We start from the raw sequence: 27,872 nt of genomic DNA on the forward strand, positions 1-27,872 counted from the left end.
AGCGCAACTGTAGATATTACTGGCCTCAAAGTAGAGAAGACGGAAATTCAAACAATTAGATGAAAATAGAACATAACTTTGCCCATAGAGTAGGTCTCGCCTCAAAGAGCAGACTAGAGACAAAGCGATAACTGAATTTACGTCCAAAATAAGTTTGAAAACGCCAACAGTTTAGAGTACAGAGTCACAAGTAGAGTATCCATCGGTGCTCTGCCACCAAAATGTGCTAAGACGTTAACACAGATCAAATCCCACGCATAATGAATTCAAGTTGAGGAACACAGTCAAAGATGAAAGACTTGTGCAGAAACACCTTTGCGTAAATCTGAAAATCTTTACTTCCTACAGGAGACATAAACTCAGTCAGACACAGTGTACCTTAAATCTTGAAGCACTGTAGACATTAGTAGTTGGCAGCATATACATTTGTTGTTGCCATGAAGACCTTAGTAGATGCAAAGACGTAGGCAGCTTTGATGACATATTACCAGAAGATAAAAGTACAGGGATGTAATAACAGCACACCTGGGCTTGAGCTGCTGCTGAAACAGACGCTGTAGGGACAGCAAACAGACCTTTTGAGATGCTGTAAGAACAGCAGGCAGAAACTAGAGCTGCAAAGAGACTGGAACTGGCACTTTTGGGTAGAGGGTGACCAATGTAGAGGTCACTGGTGGGGCTGATGTGTGCCAGTAGTTGAATAAACGCAGCTGTAGTTTCAGAAGTTGCTTGAGGTTGAGAGTAGGTACTCCAGATTTGAAGTTGAAGGCCTCAGAGGTAGCAGACGCAGATTCTTTGGTTCAACTAGTCACCATAAAATTGTAGTAACTTACTCCAAGCTGGTTGTGGTATTTCAGTAGTATTTATTGAATTAGTTACATGTTCAGATGTCAAGTCCAAGACTAGCCCCACCAGGAGCAGCCAGCATGCTGCTCAGCCCTTCTCCAACTGTTGCCTCTGACCCCCAACATGACATATGACATCATTCTAGGAGGAACTCACTGGCAGAGCATGTACACAGAAAGCAGGATATAACAAGGTGGTACCCCGAAACCAGTGCCAGTATGCTTGTTTCTGGTGTAGGGAAGACCTGGCTTGGCAGTTCGGGCTGGACTGTTCACATAAGGAACAGGGTCAAGACTGATTTGCATATGGCTGGGTCTGAACTGTGGTGGTGAAGTGAGCTAAAGAACGATGATGAATTCAGCCCAGATCTGGGACTGGGGGTGAGTGTCTGAAAAGTTTCAGTGCTCCGTCCATCATCTCTTTGTGTTTTCTTTGTTCACCCTAAGTTGGCAGGGTATGCCCAGACGTGGGTCCCTTCCTTACTTTGCCACTGGATTCAAGCTAGCCTGGTTGATGACCGGTGTTACCCTGAATCTAGACCCAGGATGCTTGTTTCCGGTCCAGGGAAGAACTGGCTTGGCAGTTTGGGCTGGACTGTTCCCATAAGGAGCAGGGTCAAGCCTGATTTGTATATGGCTGCGACTGAACTGGGGTGGCTAAGTCAGCTAAAGAACACTGATGCATTCAAATGAGATCTGTGACTGGGGGTGAGTGTCTGAAAAGTTTCAACTCCGTCCGTCATCTCTTTGTGTTTGCTAATATTCTTATAGGCCTTCTGCCTCAGGCTATATCAGCTGTTAAAGTCCCTCTCCCTCGTTATACGCCCTTGCCTGCATCTCTGGCCTATTACTTGGGTTCAGGGCTTCTAAGAACTGGTATAGCCCTTGGCAGTGGGCTATAAGGATATAGTGGCTCCCAATTTACAAGAGTATTTGTTCTCACAGCATGTTAAGCCTTGCTTTAATCACATGCCATGTTGTTTGTGGGATGAGAAGGGTTGACACAACTGAACAGTTCAATACAGCAAGAGAACTTGTGCCTTTGCCTCAGTGATGCTGTTCCCAAAGGAAACTCAACTGACAGTGGTATATCAGACTGTGAGTCCCCAGCACAGATTAGTAACCTAAAAATCTATGTATTAGGGTATCTGATGGTCTCCCTGAATATTTGTTCCTGCTTATAAGGTAAATAGGAAACATCCCCAGGGCATGTTGGGGGTCGACATGAGGCACACTTGGTCCCGAGTCACTAGGAAAGGCTGGAGCCACAATAGCTGTTTGCCACAGACTGTGTCACAGGGCCAGGTAGTGCAAATATGCTTTATTATGTCCATTCAATCCAATCAGAAATTAATTGATCTAAGTAGTTCAGTCACTTACGAGCCATTTAGCCATTGTAATTACCATCAATCAATCAATCAATCAATCAATCAATCAGGGTTTGTATAGCGCAGCTACTCACCTGTGAGTGTCTCAAGGCACTGAGGTAGATGGGATGGGGGCTGCTGATATGTCGGGTGATGGGGGTCAGTCGAAGATCCTTCCTGAATTTAGTCAGCAATGGGGCTTGCCTGAGGTGAAGAGTCAGGGTATTCCAGGTCTTGGCGGTAAGGTAGGAGAAGGATATTTCTCTGGTCCTGGTCTTGCGGATCAGTGGGACAGTGACCAGTACCAGCTGGGTGGAGCAGAGGTGTCTGTTGGGCACGTGGAATGAGAGGCAGTCTTTCAGAGATGCTGGTTCTGCATCATGGAGGGCTTTGTAGGTATGTGAGCGGAGCTTATAAGTGGCTCTTTTGTTGACTGGTAGCCAGTGGAGATCTCTCAGGTGTTCGGTGATGTGGCAATGGCGGGGGATGTTGAGGACCAGTCTAACTGCGACAATTTGAAAATTCTGCAGCTTCTTGAGGAGTTTCTGGGTGACACTGGCATAGAGTGCTTTGCTGTAGTCGAGTCTGCTGCTGATAAGTGCGTAGGTGACCATCTTACTGGATTCAGTGCAGATCCATCTGAAGGTCTTGCGAAGCAGGCGAAGCGTGTTTAAGCATGATGAGGAAACTGTGTTGATCTGGTGGTTCAATGTGAGTGAATAGTCCAGTATGATGCTGAGGTTTTGTGCATGGTCTGTGGGTGTGGGGGTTGTTCCTAGCACAGCGGGCCACCAGGAGTCATTCCAAGCTGAGGGTGTGGGTCCCATGATGAACACCACGGTCTTGTCCGAGTTGAGTTTGAGGCAGCTGTCTCTCATCCAGGTAGCGATGGACTTCATCTCATTGTGGAATTTGTTTCTGGCAGCTGTGGGTTCATTGCTGAGGAAGAGGATCAGCTGGGTGTCATCAGAATAGGAGAAGATGTTGAGTCTGCAGTTCCTGAAGAAGGCTGCAAGTGGGGCAATGTAGATGTTGAAGAGAGTGGGGCTCAGGGAGGAGGCCTAGGGCACTCTGCACCTGATCTCTGTTGGTTCTGAGAGGAACAGTGGTTGCCTGACTCGCTCTGTTCGACCGGTGAGGAAGGAGTGGATACAGTCCAGGGCTTTGTCGTGGATGCAGGCGTCATGGAGTCTCGTAATTAGGATGCAATAGGAGATGGTGTCGGGAGCGGCCGAGAGGTCGCCCCAGTTGAGGAGGGAGCAAATTACATTGGTGGAGGTGAGGAGGGCGATCTTGATTGCTTTGGAAGCCTGATAGGGAGATATGCAGAACGTGGTTGGCTTAGATGAACTCGGAGAGTTAGGAGTTGATGGCCTTCTTAATGACATTGCAACAGAAAACAATGTCTCACTTGGAGATTATTAGGAAGGGTCAATTTAAGAACAGTGAGCTAAATCACAATTGGGAAGGGGAACAAAGGAGGGGAGACCACAACGTAAGGGTGGGGTGAAGAAAGTCAATTTATAATTCGGTAAGTAGTTAAGAGGCACTACAGTACATCTATTATACAATAACCATAACCCACAAGGTGGGCACTGGGCGTGCTAGTGAGAGGTGGACGGCGCAGTGACACAAGAGTGCAAAAACAGCGTGAACGGCGAGAGTAAATAGGATTAAAGTGGTAAAAAACAATGTAGGCTATATACAGAATGTATGTACAAAAATATTCAGGTAATTGAATTGACCACGATGGCGCCTGAGTTCTAGGCTGTGTAGTCGACGGCGTTTCAACCTGAATGATTGCAGGTCATCATCAGGACAATGGTCATTAAATTGAAGGTAGTGCTCAAGCACAAAGCGGTTGTACTTGCTGTGAATCATCGACGGAGCTTGTCAATCGGGTAGGAAGTCCAAGGAAATGCGCTGGCGAATAGTCCAATTGCGTTTTGGCATCGGGGGCGTATGTCCAGAGGGGGGGTTGACTTGAAAGTGCATACTCAAGAAGGCATCAAGGAAATTCAGTGCACTGGACGCTTCACTCATCTGCCTGCAGCACAGAGGCTTCGCTCCTCTGTCACTCACGGATTTACTCCCTCGTCAAACCTCCTGAATTTTCTTGATGCCTTCTTCAGTACGCACTTTCAAGTCAACCCCCTCTCCCCCCGCGCCCAGCTACCGGGCCCTCTCTGGACATACATCCCCGATGCCAAAATGCAATTGGACTACTCGCCACTGCGTTTCCTTGGACTTCCTACCCGATTGACAAGCTCCGTCGATGATCTACAGATCCAGTTTCATTTGTGATCCCCTACAACCGCTTTGTACTTGAGCACTACCTTCAATTTAATGCCCATTGTCCTGATGATGACATGCAATCATTCAGGTTGAAACTCCGTCGACTACACAGCCTAGAACTCAGGCGCTATCGTGGTCAATTCAATTACCTGAATAATTTTGTACATACACTCTGTATATAACCTGCATTGTTTTTGACCACTTTAATTCTATTTACTCTCGCCGTTCATGCTGTTTTTGCATCCTTGTGTCTAAGGGTGGGCGTCATATTTAGTTCAGCTCGCGGAATTTGTGATATTTTGACTTTTTCGCGTTCCGCGGAGAGCACGAAAATGCCAAAATTTCCGCGATTTGCAGCGTTGCGAAGATTTTTTTCATGTTCGCACTTTGAAAATGTGTTCTCAATGAGTTTTCCAATCCGTTCACGTGCTCCACGAGATGTTGATAGCAGGTTGCGCTATCCCGCGAGAGTTCGCGATCACGATCACATCATTCGCCTCGCCATCAGACACCGCGAGAGTCTGAGATCGCGAACATGTCATTTTCCACCGTGAGAGAGAGCGTGAGGTCGCAAACACGTCAATCTCCACCGCGATAGAGAGCATGAGACCGCGAACACATCATTTTGGATGCGCCATCGACATCCGGCGGAAGTGTGGTGAAGCTCGCGATCGCGAACACACCAAATTTTCAATCTGGAGAAGAATATTAACTCTAGCAGCATAAAACAAACTTCCTGTTCCTGTCCAGCAGGCTCCTCCCAGTGCTTTATCCATCTCCTGTTCATTCTGCCTTTGGATTTGAGCTGGAAGGATCACTCTTTGTGTCTGCTGCATCATTATCATTGGATTTGAGGACTTTTGAATTTGATATTTTACAAGTAAGTTGGTGTTGTGTCTGTTTGATTGGGGGCATTGCAGTTGCTGCACCTACAATTTTGGTACTTATCATTCTTTTTTTAAAATTGTTGGGGGTAGCCAGTAGGCCCACAGCTAGTCATGGGTGGGTGCATGATGAAGCAACTGTTCCTTTGGTGTGTGTTGAATGTTTTTCAAACATCATTTAGGGCATGGATGGCATTGGATTGAGTTGGAAAATGTATTTTTGGAGGGTATTTCTGTTTTTGGGTGTGCGTTAAAGAAATGCCTTTGCTGTGTGTGCCTGGTGTGTTTGTGTGCACCCTGCATACCTTGTTTTGCCCTGTGGATTTTTGTTTTTGCATTTTATTGCATTAAAAAGGCAAAGCAGTGTGGTTTAGCATGCATCTTTTGCCTGGCTTCTTTTATAAGCCTTTTGCCAGTTCCTTGTTTCCCAGGCCTCCTGCTTGTTGCTTGTGATTTGTGAGTGTCCATGTGGGTGATGGCCTTTTCTGGTGGGAGTTATTAGGGTGCTGCTTTTGCCATATATAGGTATGCATGGTATTCCTTTGTGGCCTAGGCTTCTTGTTGTGGCCCTGGCCATGAAGCTGGCGGCTATTTTGAAGGCAGGCAGTGTTTTTTTGCAGCAGGCCTGCATTGCTTGTCTTCTCTTTCTTGTAGTTCGTGGGCCTGGCCATGTGGCTGGTGGCCATTTTGAAGCCTAGGCCTGCAAGCTTGTGTGGCCTTGTCTGCCCACGGGCCTGCTTTCATCCAGTAGGCTCAGAGCAGGTAGCCACAGGTGCATTAAACAAGTGTTTCTGTGTGTTCTGTTGAATTTAAACATCATTTAGGGCATGGATGGCATTGGAATGAGTTGGAAAATGTGTTTTTTGGGGGTTATTTCTGTTTTTGGGTGTGCGTTAAAGAAATGCCTTTGTTGTGTGTGCCTGGTGTGTTGGTGTGCACCCTGTATACCTTGTTTTGCCCTGTGGATTTTCAGTTTTGCATTTTATTGCATTAAAAAGGCAAAGCAATGTGGTTTAGCATGCATCTTTTGCCTGGCTTCTTTAATAGGCCTTTTGTCAGTTCATTGTTTCCCAGGCCTCCTGCTTGTTGCTTGTGATTTGTGAGTGTCCATGTGGCTGGTGGCCTTTTCCGGTGTGAGTTCTTATTAGTGTGCTGCTTTTGCCATATAGGCCTGCATGGTTTTCCTATTGGCTTACTGCTTCCATCCATCCCCTTTGCCAGCAGCAGCTCCCTTCCATTACATTTGTATTTTGGTTGTTGTTCTTATTCTTTCCTATCCTTCATGAGAGTGTAGTGTGTACACTGTACACAGTAAGTAGTATACCATAGCCCTTGTTGCCAAAGTCTCACAAATGGCTACACTATATCTTTTATTTGTTTGTTTGTACTAATAGTAATTGAACCACAACAACAAATGCAACATTTCACTGATGTTCTTCTCCTGGCTTATTTTCTTTTAGGTGCACAAAAAGACAGAGGAGAAGGTAACTATCAACATCATCCGTTGTCCTGCCAGACAGAAGTCCTGCTGCACACCACATCACGTCCACGTGTGACTACAGACATCTCTACAACTTGTGCACCTGCGTCCTGTCTGACATCTGAAGAAGATGGCCCCAAAGAAAGGTACCAGGTCCTCCAGTACCAAGAAAGTTGCCGGTGAGAAGAAGAAGGAACAGAAAAAGCAAGAGGCACTAACCACGACTGGTGTGCAGGCAAATGTGTTTTTGGGACCCAAAAATTACGCCTGCAGCAGCGTTGTCCAGCGGGAACCAAGCTGGGAGCAGCACCTCCGCACCAGCGGGCCAACCCCACCAACCTAGGCCCAAGCCCATGAGTGTCGCAGAGGTAGCCAGTCTACTAATGAGCAGCTATGTTGAAATGTCATTATCGCAAAGTAGTACACAATCAACACAGGTGGAAACTCAGCAGATAAGTGTGCAGAAGCAAGCAAAGCCGCAAGAACAGCAGCAGCCGCAAGAACAGCAGCCGCCACAAGAACAGCAGCAGCCACAAGAACAGCCACAACAACAGCCCACAATAGTAGTTGTTCCTCCTGAAGTAGTGGCATTTCAGGAAATCAAGCTTCCTGCAGACAAAGTGGAGCAAACCACTGTTTCAGAAGATCCATTGTCTTCCAGGCCCCAGCAAGGAAAAGGAGAGTTAGTCCATCACCTTTTCTTCAAGCCCCACTTCTGATGATCTTGATGCCACTTGGAAGCCACCAGCTCAGTCTGAGAGTGATGCACGCCACAAGACAAGGCTAGTGAAAAGGAAGGTTCCAGAAAGTCTTAGAGTTATGTAGGTAGATGTACAAGAGGGGGATGATGATGCTGACGAGCCAGTCATCACAGACATCACTGCCGGTCCAAAGAATATGGAGACCAACATTATTACCCTATCCAAAATGGCTGCAAGGGATGTAGCATGGATACCACCAACACAGGTAACACCACCACGACCTACAGCTTCCATATTTTCATTTGCAAAGGAAAGGCAGGGACCTACATCCAGCTCAACCATCACCTCAGTAGGTAGTGGTAGAAGTCACAGTGTAGCTGCACAGAGTCACATTCCAAGCACACCCTCCAGTTCATCTGGTATTGAAAGTGGCACATCCAGAAGCACCAGAAAGTTCTCCTCCCCAGTTTGGGACTTCTTTTCGTTTAGCAGTAAGGAGGAGAACATTGCTATATGCTCAAGTTGTCGACATGCTGTTAGGCGGGGTAAGCTTGGTACAAACTATGGTACCAGAGGCCAAACAAGTCATCTCAAAATACACCAAACTATTGTGTGGGAGGCTCACCTACTTCGCTTAGAACAAAGTAAAACTCAACCCATTGTTGTTGGGCATGAAGAATCAGGGGACGATATTATCGTGGTGGAAGGTGAACAAGACGGAGACATTTCTAGCCCTGTCCCCAGTAGTGTAGTGGTACTGCCCACATCCTTCTCAGCAACATCTCAGTAGCACCGCAGTAAGAGTCAGAGTCAAGCTGAGACACCAAGGCGACCGAGTAGTACTGCAATTAAGCAAAGTGCGTCGTTGAGCCTAACTAGGAAGAAAACAACTGCACCACAAAGGAAAATAATCCAGCCTACCATTGACAACATACTTAGGTTGGAGGGGCAGTACCAACACAACCACGCAACGGCACGGTTGTACAATGCGAAGCTGGCTAAAATGTTAGCGCTGGACCTTATCCCTTTTTCATTTGTGGAAGGGGTGGGTTTCCTTGAATTGGTGTCAACCATTTTCCCTAAATGGAAGGCTCCCAGCCGGTCTTATTTCACAAGAGTTGCTGTTCCAGCACTACATCATGATGTGCTGGAATTGGTTGGACAAGCTTTGCAGCAGAATGCTGTTCACGATATCTACCTAACAACAGACATGTGAACCAGTTGCCAAGCCACTGATTACATGTGCATCACTGCACACGGGGTCTTATTTGTGGGGGTTAGAGATAAGCTATCTGAAGTAGGTGCAGTTGACACAGCTGACATTTTTAAAGCTACTCGGAAACATGCAACTGTATCCATGTTCGCCATGGAGAAATCTCATACTGCTGTAAACATATTGTAAGAGTTTCACAGCAAGGTTTTTGAATGGCTGCACCCAAGAGGGCTTAAGATTGGTTTTGTTTCCACAGATAATGGCAGTATTGTACTTAAGGCCATGGAGCTTGGTTCCTATTTCAGGTTCCGTGTTTGGCGCATTGCATTAACATTATTGTTCAAGACTTTCTGAAAAAATAAGCCATAGTCAGCAACTTACTCACCACCTGCCGAAGAATATGCACTCATTTCAGCCATTCTTTTAAAGCTCAGAAGCAGCTGAGGATCATTCAACGTGACTATAGAATGCCAGTCAAGCACTCATCCAGGAGGTGGCAACACGTTGTAACTCAACTTATTACATGCTTGACCGTCTTTTTGAGCAATACAGGCCAATCAATGAACATATCATGCGAAGAGGGGATGCTACTGTGAAAGGCATGACCCTTCAGATGGACCAATGGTGCCTAGTTAAATGCCTGACTGAGATGCTTCTTCCTTTTGAGGTCTTCACACGTGAAGTCAGCAAGGAGGACTGTACTATGGGCCGAGCTATCCCATTGTTGCAAATGCTAGAGCATCACCTGAAGGAGGTGTCTGAAGCATACAAAGGTGTAGAGAAAAAAAATGAGGCATATGAGTTGGTGGAGAGCTTAGCCTGTGGCTTAGCTGACAATACAAGGGTGCAAAATAAGATTTTGTCACAAAAACATTACATTTGTGCCACAATTCTGGATCCACGGACAAAATGGGCACTGAAGACATTAATTCCTTTTTCAGAAATGGATGTTGCCCGGTACAAAACTTGGATAGCTGAGTCAGCGAGTAAGTTGGAAAATGAACGGCTGCTAATTAATAGCCCGCTAGATAAACCCACAACAAGTACTGAAGCAGGGCATCCGGCGTCAAGTTCAACTTCGGAGCCTGAGGGCAGTGCGTTTGGCTCAGAACACTCACCAACACTATCGACAACCGCAAGAACTGGATCATTAGGCCCAGTAAAATCGTTACAGGATTGGTATTTATAGCAAGGCATTGGTAAGTCCAATGCTGATGCAACTAGAAAAGAGCCCGAAAAAAAGTTTAGCACCCCTGAACATTGAGCGGATGGTCTAGGCCTATCTGGACGACCCAACAGAGGTGTACATTGATCAAAACCCATTGCGGTATTGGTATGAGAAAAGCTCAGCAGGCTGGTGATAAACTATCTGGCTTGCCCTGTCACAAGTGTCTCTTCTGAACGTGTTTTCAATGCTGCTGGTTCCATTGTAACAGCGAGGAGGACCAGTCTCTCACCCAAAAACGTGGAGAGGTTAACCATGATCAAAATGAATCAGCACTTTATACCACCGAATTACACAATACATGAATTAAGGGAGGAAGATGAGGACAGCGGCTCAGGTGACAGAAGTGGTGTGTTAGATGATGATTACCTACTTCTGGTTGAACCCCCAGAGTTTGAGGACGAGCTATACTTCCCTGACAATTAGGCTTGCACTTCTTACTGTCTTCCTCTCTTATTTTCTTTTATTTGTGTGTCTGTCTTTCTGGTTAGAAACTTCGAATCACAACAAATCCATCACCACCGTCTTCTAATTGTTTTATTGCCATATGCAAGTTTCAGCTTACTGCATTTCACAGTACACTCCTCCGAATCCTGCTCCTCCATCCTCCTGAATCTCCCTAAATCCATTGCCCTCAAGAAGACAGATGATGATTGGATGATGTAAAATAGAAGAAAAAAGAAAATCTTTCCTAGTCCCTCCAAAAGAACATGATTGATGATGACAACTATAGCTATCCTCCTTTCTGATCCGAGAGAGACTGCCCATTAACTGAAGATGAGAAGGAACAGGTAATGAATGATGCCATGCATTGGACTCTGAGTGATTTTGTTGTTGTTTGTTGTGCATGAAGTTACTTCATTGTGTACTTTATGTAATAACCTACGCACTAAAAGTAACTCAAGTCACTTTTTCCCTTCTTGTATTTTTAATAACAAATTTGTACTTCTACTGCAGGCCGATACATTTCATTTTGAATATAGGAAGGGGATTCAATCTGTACACTGTACACTGGGCAGGACAACACCATGATGATGATGGCGAGAGAGACGGCCCCTTCACTTAAGATGAGATGGAACAGGTAATGAATGGCATGCATTGGACACCGACTCTGAGTGATTGGTGTTTGTGTTTTTGTTGTTTGTTGTGCATGAAGTGAAGTCAAAGTGTACTAGTATTTACTCTACACACTAACAGTGATTCAAGTCAATATTTCCACTCTTGTTGTTTAATAACATAATTGTACTTCTACTGCAGGCCAATCCATTGCATTTTTGAATATGGAATCTGGACTCACTCGGTACACTACAGACTGAGTTGAACAACACCATCAAGATGACCACAGTGACATAGTATCTTCACAGTCACGCAGATGATTGATGGAATTAGTCAGGGCGTTTCATGAGTGGCATAAAAGGTAAACAAGTAAACAACAACCACAGCAGACCTAAATGTCTGTGTAGTGGTGGAGTCAAGTGTAGCAGTGGTATGACTGTGGTGCATTGATTTAGTCACTTAAATTGTAAAATGCTATGTTGCAGGATATGTGCTTTGCCCAACTCTTTAAAAAAATGTACACTAAATGGAGGATGTGCAAAGGGTGCCGTCACCATGGGCCTCCTCTGTCCTGTTGTGTTGTAGGTTAATGCTGGAAACAGACTAGCGTTGAGATGATGCATCCATGCCGCCTCGGAAAGTGTTCTTGTTGCACTACACCATAACTTAGTGCATTTTTTTCAACTTGGTTTCTCAATATCCCTTTTGTTTTTGCATCTACAATTACAGGCTGGGCCTTGCCCTGTGCTATACTTGGGGAAAACAATGCACACTTACCTTACCAATTAATCTACAACTGCCAGGCAGGCAGTGGCGTCACCCAAGATTGATGGACGGAGCATCCATGAAAGGGAGGACCAAGAGGAATGCCGAGATTCAACTCCCCATTTGACCAGGATAACACAGTAACAGTATCAACTTTCATCATCTTTTAAATATTTTGATTCATTTTTTTGTCTACAATCACTACAACAGTGTGTTGTTATTATTATCATTAGGTTTGCTCTCTGTTTATAATTCATCCCTACAGATATTTTAAAATTTTCTTTGCTATATGTAAAAGTAAGCCCGGTAACACTGAACACAAACTGTATGTACTCCGGGTCTCCTTATCATCATCATGCATGCATTTCCTTTTTCTCCCTTAACATATTGATATGGATATGGTAGTTTACAAAGATTCTGTTGTTTGTTGTTTGTCCATGCGTACTGTTTTTCTTTCTAAAACCTTTCCCTAAACACCCCTTCCCACCCATTCAACAAGCCCTAACCCTCTTCCCCCGGGCTGTGTGACTTATTGACGTATGACTAAATTAAATGTACACCAATAATTTATCACACGCTTGCTGGGGCGGATGTGGCAAAAGCAACACTACTTCAATTTCAAGGTAGAGCGGGGATCTTCTTCTGCTTGCCCACCCTGAGCAGTATATTTGTGAGGTAATTATTTTAACGAAGGAACCTATTACATCAGCATTAATTGCTGGCATTGATTGGATTAATGGATTTGTTGTCATCCTCCTACACAGCACTAACAGTTACGCTTGTGTCCAGTGTACTGTAGGCCTGGTCAAGTGACTCGACATAACTAGAGTTTATAACTCTGTGTACTACTAGGCTATCCCCACCACCATTATGTTTTGTTGTATTTTTGCATATTATTGTTTGGCAGTAAGTTCTGTACTGTACTTCATTCTACTACTCCTCGAAGAGACTCTCAAGCTACTGACTGTCTCATTTTCTTGTTTTGCAAATGCTGCTGCCAGTGTCTACTACTACTACTCCCACCACAACCATGGCATGTTAGGAAAGAAAACCATCATCACCATGCAGCCATTGCTGTGCCTAAGTTAAACATCAAGCAAAGGTAAGAGAAGTTTGGGGAAGGCATATATAATAATGGACATGGTTTCTTTAATTCAATTTCACACACCCCTTTGAGTCCAGTTGCAGAGTGCCTAGAGTAGAAGAGACTGACAGTACTAGTAGGACAAGTCACTCAGTGAGGGGTGCCGCATCTATCTGTTTGTGTCTTACAAAGTCAGCCAATTATTAAAATCAAACACTGGCTGTGGGCGGCCCTGCACCAACAAGGAAAGAAGGATACAGTGTGATGTAAAACAGTAACCCCACCCAGAAAACATTAACAACATTGTATGTGAAGTAGAATTATATTATTTAATACCCTAACAAAAATAAACTATGTAAAAAAATCCCACAACACCTGACCCACCCCTCTCCCTAACCCCAACCAATGTCCGTAAAGAAGAAGTCCAACAAAATGTCCAATTGTCCAATGAAAAGAGAAAACCCAATGCCCGATTCCCACCCACCCAAAGAATAAATAAAAAAGGGGCAATAAACAGGGTCTTAAGTTCGGCGGGCTTGACTCTGGAGGACACATACTTGCTCCTCTAGGCGGGCAACACGGTGCTTCAATGCGTGGCAGTTGCATCCATGGGGGGGGCAGCACTGATGGAGGGGCAGCAGCAGGCGGCTGCCAGACGGTGGTGCTGTACCACTGGAGGGTGGTGGCTGGGGCCCGCGGCATTGGAGGAGGCTGCAGCTGCTGCCGCCTCCTTTTCCTCCTCTTCCAGAACCACCAGCCGATGATATTCACTCTGTTTGGCCTCCAGCTTCCGGCGCCGGGCCTTGGCTGCCAACTCCTTCCTGTCAGATTTCCCCTTGGAAGGAGTAGCTATATATCAAGAAGAAAAAACCATTTTACCTTTGTCTCTTTTATTTTTGCACACGCGTCGTTACCTCGCAGCTTGTTGAATAAAGAGTGACGCTTTTGAGCCCACATGGCCTCATACTGCTACTGTCTAAGTGCTGCGCACAAGGTCAAACAAAACTAGCCACTTTGTTATGGAGTTCTGGGGTTAGTCCATATTGCTTATCCAAAATGCTACACTTTTTGGCACGACTGCGAAATGCTTGCAATATACTAACGCGCACCATTTTTCTCATAACAGATGGAAGATTCCCTTCTACAAACCAGAGCTTTGCAGTGCTTATGATGTAACCAGTACTAGGTTCTTCTAAGGTGAGGGGTCCACAGAATTCGCTCAGAGATCTTCATTTATAATTTTATCTAAACTATATTCCTACAAAGGGGATGGTGGTGCTTCCACCACTGTTCATGTTATCATGATTTCACTTTTGTTTTCCTTCGTTCTATGGACTTGTAGTTGTAAGTGTAAATAAGTGTAACAATGTTTATAGTTTTAATCTTATGCATTTTGCTGTTGGTGCTGCATTATAGAACAACGTACAGAGCTTGTCAATTGCAAATAAAACTTTTGAACTTACATAGACTCGGTGGTATTTGGTGTGGACGGACTTACACAAGTGAGCAAGCGAAAGGAAGGGTGTGCATGTGCATTGCTTCCACGACTGAGAGGTCAGGAGTGTTATGTTCTGGGTTGTCTACTCATTGGGTATCTTGGGGGGGTTCGGAGAGCTTATAGTAATGAAACACTACTATAACTAGTCGGGCAGGGGATTGTGGTTGGTTCTGTTCTGATTGAGGTGTGAGGAAGGTCCAACCTCCCATCACCAACATCCTATTTTCTTGTGCAAAGTTCTGTATGTGCAAAATCCCTACAACAGTAGTAGTATGTCCTATCCTATCAAAATAGTAAAATCTGGTTGGGCATTTTGTTGGTGGGAATTGTCGAAAAACATCAAGATTAATAAAGCCTCAAAGATTAAGAAGACTAGAAGGAGTACAAGACGACATCCCAAAGGACTGGACTCAATGGCTAGAGCTACTGGTGAATCGGAGTTTTATTTAAAACCTTTTAAATAAATAGTGGCCCACTGGGCAAGCTTAGCTACAGACAGACTAATAGTAGTAGTACAGAGAGACATAGCAGAGGCAGTTAGAGGCAGGGATAACAAGACTTAGAAACAGATAGTCTAGATTGAAGGATAATTGCTGGTAAAAAATAGCATTAGGAAACGGAAACAATAGTTCAGAAAAAATACGGTGCAGTTAAGAATTATTAATATTAAGAACAGGAATACTTACTGGGGCCAGCAGAAGAGCCCTCGTTCTGGTCCTCCTGTCCTTGGTGTTGTTGAACTGCTCCCGCTGACTCTGACCCCGTCTTCTTGCCCCTGAGTGCTGATCATGAAAGATATAAGAAGGAAAGAGACAAACATTGATGATTCGTGTGAAACAAATAAAATATTTTTAAAAGACTGTCAAAAAAACATTTATGTAAACAACAATTGCAATAAAATTGACCTATCTAATCTGGTCGACAAGTAGTATCGGGGGATTCGCGGACCGACTAGTTATTATTTATCAACACTAATCTAGTGTTCCATTCTGATTCCAGAATACTAACTAAGCCTAAGTAGTACGTACCACCTTGACCTAGCCCACCTATTCCAGGTGTGCCAATTGTACATTAAGTAAGCATTTCCACTTCTTTTAGTCCTCAAAAATGCATAAATGGAGGACGCATGCCTGCATTTTTGCATACATCAAATTGTTGGTTGGTTAATGCTGATGTTCTGCTAGTGCTAAGCCTATTACCACTCACTGAAGAAACTGCAAAAGGTTCTACTAAGGACTGGGGTAAGCACTAGCAGCACTCAGCAGCACGTGACTTAACAGAGGGGGCGTCACGCAGGCCACTAAAAATTACAAACTCATAATAAGTAACTAAACCTAAGTATCAATCCACCCCTATCTCTTAGTGACAGGACAAAGGAAGGACTAGAGTCACTCTAGCATTACCTAACTTAAGTTTTCTAAAATAAACTCTTACATAATCACGCAAAACGAGCGCAAACGCAAAGTTGCAAATAACAAGATTAGTAGCGCAGAGCACCTATGTAATAACAATCACAGAAGACTTTTAAACGTAAATTACCTGTAATGTAAGCAGCAGTATTCTAGCTGGTCAGAAAGAAAATATATTTGCAACATATAACACAGAGCAGAAGAACAGACACAAAGTAGTAATAATTAAATAGCTACTCACCAAGACCCGGGACCTCCGCTCCTAGCAGGTCCAGCAGGTCCTGCTACCGGTCCAGGATATCGGACCACCGGTGCGTCAACTGGTACTGGCTGCGCCGGACACCAGAGCAGCGAAACACTGCCCGACGCACCTTTCCCCACCGCTGCCGACGCTCCCGGAGCCCGTACCTGGACCCAGGCCTGCCGCCTGCTGCCAGGGTTAAGGGGAGGTGGCGCTGCACAAAAAAACCCAGTGCGGCCAACTCCACCTCCCCAAATAAGGCCCATGCCTGCATCCCTTGCAAGGAAGCTCTGGCTGCGATGCGTCCTGTGGCCCTTTGCCATGGTTCTGGGGTAGGCCGGGGGCGGAAAAGAAAAGGTAAACATTTTAAAAGTAAGTAAAAGAAATGAAAAAGCATGTAATAGAAAAAGAGGGGAAAAGTAGTTAAAAAACACACAAAAAGTAAACAAAAACAAAAAATATAGAATCAGGAAAATAGAGAGATAATAAATAAAAAAGATCAAAAAAAAGTTTTCAGAAACAAAGGATTGAAAAGATAGAGGGAGGATTGAAAAGCAGGCCCCAGACCCATAGCAATAGAGTGAAAAACAAGATGGGCGCGCCCATTGCGACCGCATGGGCAAGTTCGCGAGATATTTTCCCCCGAGCACGCAAAAAGCGTTGCAAACACGTAATACGCGTTCCGGAACAGGAAATTTCTATCGCGAACGGGCGCGAGAATGCCTTGCGCGACCAGGAAAAGGAAATAGCATCTCGAGCAGGCGGGACAAGTGAAAACAAGATGTCCGCGCCCATTAGCGACCGCATGGGCAAGTTGGCGACACATTTGCAACGTGATCACACAAAAAACATCGCGAACAGGCGGGACAAGCACTTCCGCATCTTTATGATATTTCCGCGCGTTCGTGGAGATTTTTGACATTTTCACGAAGATTTGCGTAACGCGATTACGCAAATTCCGCCCACCCCTACTTGTGCCACTGCGCCATCCACTTCTCACTAGCACGCCCAGTGCCCACCTTGTGTGTTATGGTCATTGTATAATAGATGTACTGTAGTGCCTCTTAACTACTTACCGAATTATGAATTGACTTTCTTCAACTCACCCTTACGTTGTGGTCTCCCCTTCTTTGTTCCCCTTCCCAATTGTGATTTATCTCACTGTTCTTAATTTGTCCCTTCCTAATAATCTCCAAGTGAGACATTGTTTTCTGTTGCATACTACTCCCGGTCTCACCTGGGTTAACGGGCTGTACTCCTGTTAATTGTTACTTTCTTAATGACCTTGGCTGGGAAGGGGGGCAGGAAGATGGGTCTGAAGTTTTTGAGGTCTGTGGTGTTGGAGGATGGATTCTTCAGCAGGGGGTTGATCTCGGTATGTTTCTTGTCGTCGGGGAAGGTAGCAGTCTCGATGTAGCAGTTGATGGTGTGGCGTAGCTCGGGGGTGATAGAGGTGGCGGCTTTGTGGAAGATGTGGTGCAGGCAGGGCTCTGAGGGGGCTCCAGAGTGGATAGTCTTCATGGTCTGGAGCATGTCGTCCGTGATGAGTGGGTCTTGAGTGTTGAAGCTTTCGTAGATCTGCCTGATCAAGTGGGTGCAAAAGGTGCTGAGTGTTTTGCAGAGGTCTTGGGACGGTGGGACGTCTGTGGTCTAGCTGTTGGGTCTGGAGAACTCATTGATGATGCTGTTGTGTGCATTGGCATTGATTCTGTCTTGAAGGGCCATTTTCTTTGTAGTTTTGAGGAGGAGGTGGTGTGCGGTGACTGCGGCTTCGAAGGCTGAGTGGGCTTTCGCATTTTGTTGTTCCTTCATCTCTTCTCAAGCTGTCAATTGGTGCATCTGGAATCCTGAAGGGTGGGAGCTAACCAGCTGACTATTTTGGAGTGTTGCTTGAGGGGTGCCAGAGTGTCAAAACAGTCGGCGATCCATCGGTGGAGGTTGCATGCTAAGATCATGGCATCTGGGGATGTCGGTGGTGGGGTTATGATAAGGGAGGCGGTGAGATGTTCTTCGGTGACCTTGTTCCAGCCTCTGCAGGGGAGACGGTGGGCGCAGTGGGTTTGGTAAGCATGAGTACCGATGAACTCTACAAGGAAATCGTCAAATGCAGGGGGGCTTTCATAATGGCTTTTAAAGGCAATTTGAAATTTACAATCCTAGCACTTGCCTGAGAGAGCTTATTTATGTTGGGTGGCCAGCCAAATACGGAGGCAGCTAGTCCAGTCACCTATTTGATAATGTGCTACCATTAATGCTACACTTTTCCACTTACAATTTTGAAGTGGCAAAAGAAAGAGACATGCTCTCTGTGCACTGCTGAGCGCATACGTACAACTGAATGGCTGCATACCGACCTAGAAGCTTCCTCCTCATATATAGTGGCAGACTTCTTGGTAGTGGATTGTTCTGTGAGAAGGACTTACCTTGCTTGACTCAATTTGTTGGTGCAATGGTCCTGAAAACTTGCCCCATGAAATGCGCAGAACCCTCAAAAGTATAGCAGTATCTGAGATCTTGTCGGTCACTTGATCACACAACCACATCACAGACCTCAAATAACATGATCTCCCAAAATACAAGCACTACCACCACAAAGTCCACCTCAAATGAGGAGGATCACCAGACACTCACAAAGAAGGATCTTCTATCCAACTTGGTAGACATGCAGTAACAACTCACAATAATTCTAGTGGAACAACTTCAAATAATGGAGAAGTAGATCCAAGTAGCAATGAGGAACATTACCAAATAGATAAGTGCAGGGAGGGAAAGAGGTAACAGAAATGTACGGGGCATATCCGAATTATAAATGAAATGATCAACGGTAGATGAAGTGGGGGAACAGAAAAGGAAATGTGAGGACCTTGAAGACCGATCCTGGAGTCACAATATGAGAAGGTTTCCTGCATAACTTTGTTCTGTAGTTCCTTATTTACCCACATTCTAGATGAAGAGGCTCTACCTAAAATATTCATTGTGTGGATGTATACAGTGGGGCCTTACAAGGTGGAGACCAGACTGAGATCCAGAGACGTTATAGCAAAAGGACTAAATGGGATTATTGTGTGTACCAGGATACATTCCAGGCAAAGCTGGCCCACAGAAGAGCAATGATGGGGGTGACTTGGGGGCTCGAGCCAGAGAGTACAGCTCCAGCCTGAGAGTATAGCCGGGTGCAGAGAGTAAGGCCAAAGCCCGATATTCTGGCCGACTGCGGACGTAAAGATATGATTCGTAAATGACCTCTCTGAATACCAAAAGTCTTAAGGTTAGACTTTTGACTCAAATTGCTTTTGTGAATCGGGCCCATAAAAACTTGCAGACATAGGGCTCTTGGACGTTCTTGTGGGTGAGCCATTTAGAGGAGAGAAAATACACATTTTTTTCTCACAGCACTGGATGTTCTCCCATACTGACCAAATATGGGGAACACCCAAACGTTTTACTCAAACTGTAAAATTAGAAATTGTACTGATGTCAGACTACATGCCCATAGTGGACTTCACCTGCTGAGAGACAGTTTTGAGAGACAGAAGTTGGAAATTGTTCGTACTATTCTTAAATACTCTCCTTTGGTGGATGTCTGGGAAGCATTTAATGTGGAAATACTGGTAAAGTTAATCGCTACCAAATCCATTAAAAGCATGGTCCCTCATGAAAAAGAAATGAGAATCTGATTTGAGAGACAAAAGAGGGGGGATATATCGGAAAAAAATTGCTGCATTTTCTTAGTGAAATAGCACAAACCCGTAATCAGCTTGATCTCATGTCAACCGATGGATCAAAGACAGACAGCTCTTCTTTGCCTAAAAAATGTTTTATGAAAAACCTAATAAGGCAGATAAAGTTCAGATGATTCACCTATGTAGGGCAATGGATACTACACATACACCCAATAAGAGATCCTGGGAAGGGTCCTTACCTTAGACGGAGAAGGATAAACAGGATGCTTTTCTAGAATTTTATCAGCAATTATTCCAGAGTCAGTATCCCACTCCAAGGGCTGTAGGTTATTTTCTATTAGCTATACAATGGCCAAAGGCTGTCAGTTAATGCCAGAACAATTGGCTTGGTAAGGCTTGTTTACCTATCTGGATTGCTAATAGAGGACACATTTAATGTGGTGCCCAGGCTTAGTTTATGTTCCTCTTTGACTCTGATATGGTTTTGTTTTAGCTGTCTCCTGCCTAAAACGGTCTCCACTGCAATGTAACATGATGGTGAAGATTCCCCTGTTTTCCCCCCTCTTTACAGTTTCAAAATAGTGACATATATGGTATTGCATTATAATTATATTTATATGTAACACCACTCCTGGTGAGGGATTGAAACACTTCACAGCAAGCAGCACAATCCCAAAGTTAGAGGATAATACAGTGGTTATTGTGGATTTGTTGGAGGTAATTAATTCTGACAATATTGCTTTCATTATTTATCTACCAGCTTTTGGCTGTTCCAGAACAGAATAATGTTAACAAATAGCCGGCATTATTATTTTTTTTTAAATGTGGTGATCCTTTGAGGGCCATAATAAATTAACAGAGGCTGAAGTGGGCTTACTCTTTATCCCATTGGGTATAATGTGATATTGCTTATGTGGAAAGTTGAAGCAATAGTTTTTTTATGTCTTTTAACATCTTTGGAGATGTTTTTTTGAGACATTCTTTGGGTCTCAGCATTGAGAGCGAAGTTTTTGTTTTGCTTTTCCACCTTGCCAAATTTCACACACTCACACCCATCCACAGTTTTATAAGTATAGGTCTGCTTTCTTTATAGGACATAGTATTTCAGAAGAAGGGTTTTAAAAGATTTTAGACAGGTAATAGAGACAGTGCCTGGCTGAATGACTGCTGCCTAGTTCATGACTTGAGTAATCAAAGACAGTTCTGATGTAGAATCTGATAGTGAGAGAACATCAGAGAGAAAGAATAATGGAGCAAGATCTGGGAGCGATTTTTCAGTCATCTGAGTTTCATTTGATGACTCATCTTCCAATGATTCTGGGGAACATGGTTACAGCAGTTGTGATTTCCCTTTGCATGCACAATCAGAAAGGCGGTATCAAGGTAGCCCAATTCACAGACAACATGGCAGCTCTGTAATTTAGTTCAGTCCCATTTTCCCGTATTCACTGCACCCACTGAATGTAAAGTCAATGCTAATTTTTTTTTGTCTATTGATGATTTCCATCTCTTTTTGGATGATGACTTTCTTGAGAAAATTGTGCACCAAAGAAATCTATGTGCCAAACTGTGTCTGATGAAACATGGAAGCACGCTTGGTCCTCATTCTAGGACAGACTGGTGAACTCCCACTTCACTTGGGGAGTTGAAAATATAGGAATAGTGTACAAACAAGAGTACAGTCCTATTGGTCTTCTCGCATGGTTTGGGCAATACCCAGATTTGCACTGGTCATGAGCAGAGATAGGTTTTTGATCCTGAAGCATGTGCTGCATTTTAAATAATATTCTGCAGTCTTGCCATCCAGACCATGACAGCTTGTTTAAAATTCAGCCTGTAGTGGAACATTTGTCTGCAAGGTTTACAGATATTTATAACCCTAAAAGAAATGTAGTGGTTGATGAGTTCTTGATCCTGCATAAAGGGTGATTACTGTTCAGGCAGTACTTACCCATCAAAAGAGCTTTTTATGCTATGCAAGAGCTCTGCTGGTTATGTATAGAACCTGAGAGTATATACAGGGAAGACCCCCTCTACAAATCCTGAAGGTAGCCCTTTTATGCTAGGAATAAATGCAAAGGTTGCATGGGAGCTTGTCTAATCACCCCTTTATAATGGTCATAATCTTTATGTGCACAAACACAATAGAGCTCTCCAAAGCAACAAATAAATAAAAGTGTAACTGTGCAAAAATATAACAAAACATCAACATACTAATATATATTATGTTTATTGTTTATAATCACTTAAAATTCATAAAACGTAAAAAGCAAAACAACACATCAAAATCACATCTTCAGTTTATTCTGTTTATACATGCCATATCTGCCTTTTGTTAGGTGGGTTTCTTTAGAGTCAATATTGATTTTGCACGTTCCATTAGAATTGAGGGAAAAATTAAAAGCTATGGGGCAGATTTATGACGACTGGCGCATCCCTGCATATCAGCAGGGATGCGCCAGTTATTATGCGCCACAGCTGCGCCACCATGGATGCGCCGCATTTATAATGCGGCGCACCATGGGGCAAAAACGGCACAGATGCGTGACGCATCTGTGCCGAAAAGTGGCGCATTGCTGGAGTTGCGTCGCAAGCGCGACGCAGCTCCAGCAATGATCTGGGGGGCCCTATCTGTACAATGCTGCGTCAATCCTTACGCCTGCTTCAAGCAGGCGCAGGGTTTTGACGCAGCATGGGCCTAAAAGTGACTGAGTGAAATCTTGTAGATTTCACTCAGCCACTTTTAGGAGGCGTTCCTGCGCCGGAACGCCCCCACCTGCCCTGGAACACCTACATGTGGCGCAGGGCTTTACAACGTGACGCATCTGGGAGATGCGTCACGTTTGTAAATGCCCCGCACCATGGCGCAGGATTTGCGCCGCTGCTGCGTCACAAAAGTGACGCAACGGCGGCGCAAAAGTGCCGCAAGTGCAACATAAATCGGCCCCAAAGTTTGTTCATAGAAACAGAGCAGAAGCATTACATGACAATGTCCTTGGATCATAAAGGAGCTTTGGACAACTGCTTGGGTAATAACCCAGTGACATATGACCATTATTCCTAAGCAACAGCAGAGACCTGTGTCTATGATGTAACATTTAACAATTTGAGTTTTGTCAAAAGGTTAAGAATATCAGAAGTTTACTTGGACAAACCTTAAACTGTGTGATTAACATAGCGTACAAATTGCCAGATAGAGGGCTAGATTGTGGCTTTATTATTTTCGGCAATGAACTAGGAGGTTGTTTTGGAAAGTGTTATTTAAGTACAACACCTTTATACAATTTAATTTTTTTTCTCTTCTTCTTTTTTTTCTCTTCATTTTTCCCTATGGTGGATGGTAAAGTTGTTTCTTGTGTGGACTGTGCAAAAATACTGTATAAATATTCTAAATTACATTGTTAAATAGTTTGGTTGGTGTGTAGATGTTACAATGATTGTTTTTGTTTGGTTTTATTTCCAAGTTTTCTTGCGTGATTTACTCCACACGGAAGGTATATATGTGTTATTAAAAACTGTGTTTGTGTCTTTACGACTCTGTCCCCTTTGCTTGTTGAGGGGTCTCTATCTTATGACCTTTATGCAGGCAAATTCTATACAGCAGTCTAGCTGTTCAGCAAGATTTACAAAGCTGGCACTGTGGCATGCAACAGAATTTGATTCTGTTGCAAAGTATTCAGCATGATCTTGTTTGTACAAAGTGCTACAAATGCAACGAGAACTGCATTGCATTCCAACAAACTGTTTGTAGTCACATTTTCAGATAAGCAGGATGTTTACGTGCTCACTATAATCCATGATGAGAGAGCTTCCTTGTTTGCGCTGGGATGGCGGAAGTTCACATGCTTAACTCTATACTAGATTGCATCAAGTATGTGGGTGGTTAATATATATGAATAGGTTTTTCAGCCATATAATTGAGTCGTAAAACTTCCACATGGTATAGGAAGTTGTTACCTTGCACATGGCGTAAAAAGTTGTTTTCCATCAGACCATCACAGGTAGACCAATATATTTCCTTGACTTCCTGTTGACTGTAAGTGAAAGCTTTAGTGCTGCAAAAGCAGTAGCCTATGCTTCATCTGCTGTGGAGGGCGTTGTAAGGCTGTATGATCGGCACTTTGCCAACTGCAAACTTGCAACAGAGAATACAAGTTGACCATGTTGGTCTGAGCAAGGAAAAGGGAAGGAGAGTCTGTATTACTGCCTGCAGTGCCCAACTCAGCCAGGACAATATTTTTCAACTTGCGTAACTTTCTACCATACGAAAATGAAGTTTTTGGAAATTGACTGATGTGGCTGTGATGGATTCATACCTTCCATGGACCACTACTTAACTGAGCAAGCAGCCTTTCAAATCGTTGCCTTTCGTTGGGAAAATGATGTGAGGTCTTAATTATGGCCTGCTTGTCACCTTCATCCTCCATCAGAAAGTGGATGCGGTTCTGTTTGCCATACGGCAAGTGCATTATAGTTACAGCATTGCACATAAGAGTTGGTGAAAATAAGCGACATTTTCATAGAATACCCTGTGTGCCAAAACCTAAAGCCCATGGTAGTTTTGGAAGTGCTGTTTAGGGAACTTAGGAGAGTCTTCCCCAGCATGTTTACCTTAGTTTCAAAGATAGATTTATTTGCTCACATAGCTCAAGGAATGTAGGCAAAATCCCTAAGACATCCTCGGACACCACAACTTACGTTCACAAAATGTAAGGAGTTGCATTTAGCACAGCGAGTTTGCTAAAGGTGCAAGAAAAACACATCTTCTTGCGCTCAAGTGGTCGTCACAGGGAGCCATTAGTAAAGGTTCACTTGGCACATATACAGTTTTAATCAGGACTTTGAAGGAGACAGAGCCATGAACAAGTAGGAAATGCTTAGCCAAGGTTTGTTTTCATTGGGCTGTGATGAAGCAAATTGAGGCAATAACCTAGAATATGTCTGGCATTATATCTGTAGAGGTTTGCTTGAGGGGGAATTTTTATACAAGTTGGACAATGACTGGGTAGAAGACTGTGTGAATGGTGATCAGTCCGGTGGCAAAGAGTGTGATGGGTCCTTGAATGGGGGCTGTATTGTGATGTGAGTGTTCCGCTCTGTTGTGTTGGGCCAATGGCTTGCTGTATGAACACCATTGTGTTTGGTGCGTGACAGGCATCTGAATGGCCTGTAAAGCAGTTGGTGCCTTGACAAGGACTTACTGCTGACCTCCAGCAGTCATGCATTCAGTATTCTGACACTGCTAGTAGTTTTTGATCTTTGAACCAAGCACGTCTGGAGTTGCTAAAACCAACTGGAATAAGTCTGTACATTAGCATGAATTTGAAGGAACTTCCCCCATCCCAAACCTCTGCGACAACCTCACCACCTACTTCTACCACAAGATCAAGAAGATCTACGACAGTTTCACAACTTAATACTCACCCACCCTGCCCACAACCACCACACCAAATGGCTCTGGCTCCCAGCAGACCTTGACCAACTGGACTAACCTCACCTTTAATGACACCCTCAAGATCATGAAGAGCATCCACTCCGGAGCCACCTCAGACCTCTGCCCTCACCACATCTTCAACAGAGCCGGCACCTCCATTGCTTCCAAACTCTGCTGCACCATCAACTGTTCCATCAAGTTGCAAGTTTTCCGGAAGACTGGAAGCATGCAGAGATCAACCCCCTGCTGAAGAAACCTTCTGCCAAACCAAGAGACCTCAAGAACTACAGACCCATCTTCCTGCTCCCCTTCCCAACCAAAGTAATGGAGAAAGCCATCAACGCTGAACTCTGAGTTCGCCAAAAGGAAAAATATCCTGGATCTCTCCGAATCAGGCTTCAGTAGCAACCACAGCACTGATACAGCTCTCCTAGCTGCTACAGATGGCATCCACACGTCCTCAACCGAGGCAAGACAACACCTTCATCCTCCATGGTCCTCTCACCCGCCACTGTGCAAGACTCCACGACACCAGCATCTGCCACAAAGCCCTAGAATGGATCCCCTCCTTCCTCACCGACTGGATGCAGAGATTCAGACTTCCACCGTTCAAATTAGAACCCACAGAGATCAGCAGCTGAGTGCCTTAGGGATTCTCCGTGAGCCTCACTCTCATCAGCATCTACATGGCCTGCTTTCAGCCATCGTCAGAAGCCACAGACTCAGCATTGTCTCCTACACTGATGACACCCAGCTGATTCTCCCCCTCACAGACGAACCCACAGCCACCAAGTACAATTTACACAACCAAATGAAGGCAGTCGTCACCTGGAAAGGACAGCAGCCTCAAGCTTAACTCAGACAAGACCGAAGTCCTCATCCTGGGCTTCTACCTTTCTGCCTGGGATGACCCTCGGTGGCCCACAGCACTTGCAATCCCCCCCACAGACCACACACAAAACCTCTGCATCATCCTGGACTCCTCTCTCTCAGTGATCCACCAAATCATTGCCGTCTCATCCTCCTACTTCCACATGCTCCACCTCCTTCATAAGATCTTCAAGTGGATCCCCACCAGAAAACTGCAGACCAACTGGAACGCCTCCGCCAGAGTCATCCTAAACTTCTCATGCCACAACAACATCACCGACCTCCTAAGGGACCTTCATAGGATACCTGTCAACAAGAGAATCACCTTCAAGCTTCTCACAAATGCCTACAAAGCCCTCCACAATGCCAGTACTGCATACCTCAACCACCCTCTGCACTCCCTCCAGACATTTTTGCTCCGCCCAACTGACAATGGCCACCGTCCCACGGATCCACAAGACCACAGCTGGTGGAAGATCCTTCTCCTACCTCTCTGCGAAGACCTGGAACTCCCTGTCTCTACACCTTAGGCAATCACCATCGCAGCCGCAATTCAGGAAGGACCTCAAGACTAGGCTCCTAGACTGAACCGCAGACCTAGCCACCCACCCCCACCCAGTTCCTTGAGACCCTCAGGGGTGAGTAGTCATGCTCTATTAGACCTTGATTGATTGATTACAACCCTTCACATTTTGGAAAATGAAACACCCAGAGGTGTCAGGATGGTGTAACTTGCATTGATCACACTTACCCACAATGCCCTGCAAACTTTGAACTTTGTCTAAATGCTTAAAATCATGTATTTTCCTCACATATCTGTGACAGAATCTTCCAGGATCTGTGGGAATCCACAAAATTCCTACTACCCAGTATTTCCACACTTCTCCTGAAAAAAATGGTACCCCGCTTGTGTGGTGCAGCCTAATGCTTACGAAACAAACTGACCTAAAATGCAATATAGATACATTGGTGGCCGTGGTAGCTGTGGTTTTTGACATGGCCTCAGCAGCCTCCCAGGGGAACCTACCAAACCACAATTTCTGAAAACTAGACACTCAGGGGGAGTCTAAGTTGGTGTGACTTACATGGATCTTCTAAGGCTTTTTTCACCCAGGCGGCCTTGCATAGTTTAAATTTTAAATAAAAACGTGTTTCCTCATATTTCGGGGAGAGAAATCTCTGGAATCTGCAGCGATCTGCAAATTTCCTATAACCCAGCATTCCATACTTCACCCAATAAAAACAATAACCCACATATGTGGCTCTGACTAGCACGGGAGACACACACAATCTGAAAACGTGATACATGGAGACATTAGCAATAGGAATTCCTGCAGTATTTTGTCCCAGCCTTAGATACCACCCAAGGAAACCTACCAAACCTTGCAAACTTTATATGTTGCCTAAAATCACACATTGATCTCACAATTCTGTGATAAAAACTTCAGAAGTCTGAGGGGATTTAGTAACATCCTACCTCTCAGCTTTCTTATACTTGTCCCCATAAAAACCCTACCCAACTTGTTAGACTGGGCCAAGTGCCTGCAACAGGAATGGATCAAATCAGGGACAATAGTAGTCCTCATTAAGGACTCATAATGTCCATGGTGTGATAAAAGCATCCCATTTCTGTGGATATTCCTACCTGCACTGATTGAGATCATTCGTCATTAGATGACACTTAAATTGAAGGAGCACACATGATGATGATTGAATTACCTAGATATTGAGATACGTTGTCGCTCTTAACTATGGCCCACAATCACATATAACAGTTACAGACTTGCTATACCCTTGCTTTCGTGTCATTATACTCAGAAGA

This window comes from Triturus cristatus, chromosome 1_1 (assembly GCF_964204655.1).
Source record: "Triturus cristatus chromosome 1_1, aTriCri1.1, whole genome shotgun sequence".
Classification (NCBI taxonomy): Eukaryota; Metazoa; Chordata; class Amphibia; order Caudata; family Salamandridae; genus Triturus; species Triturus cristatus.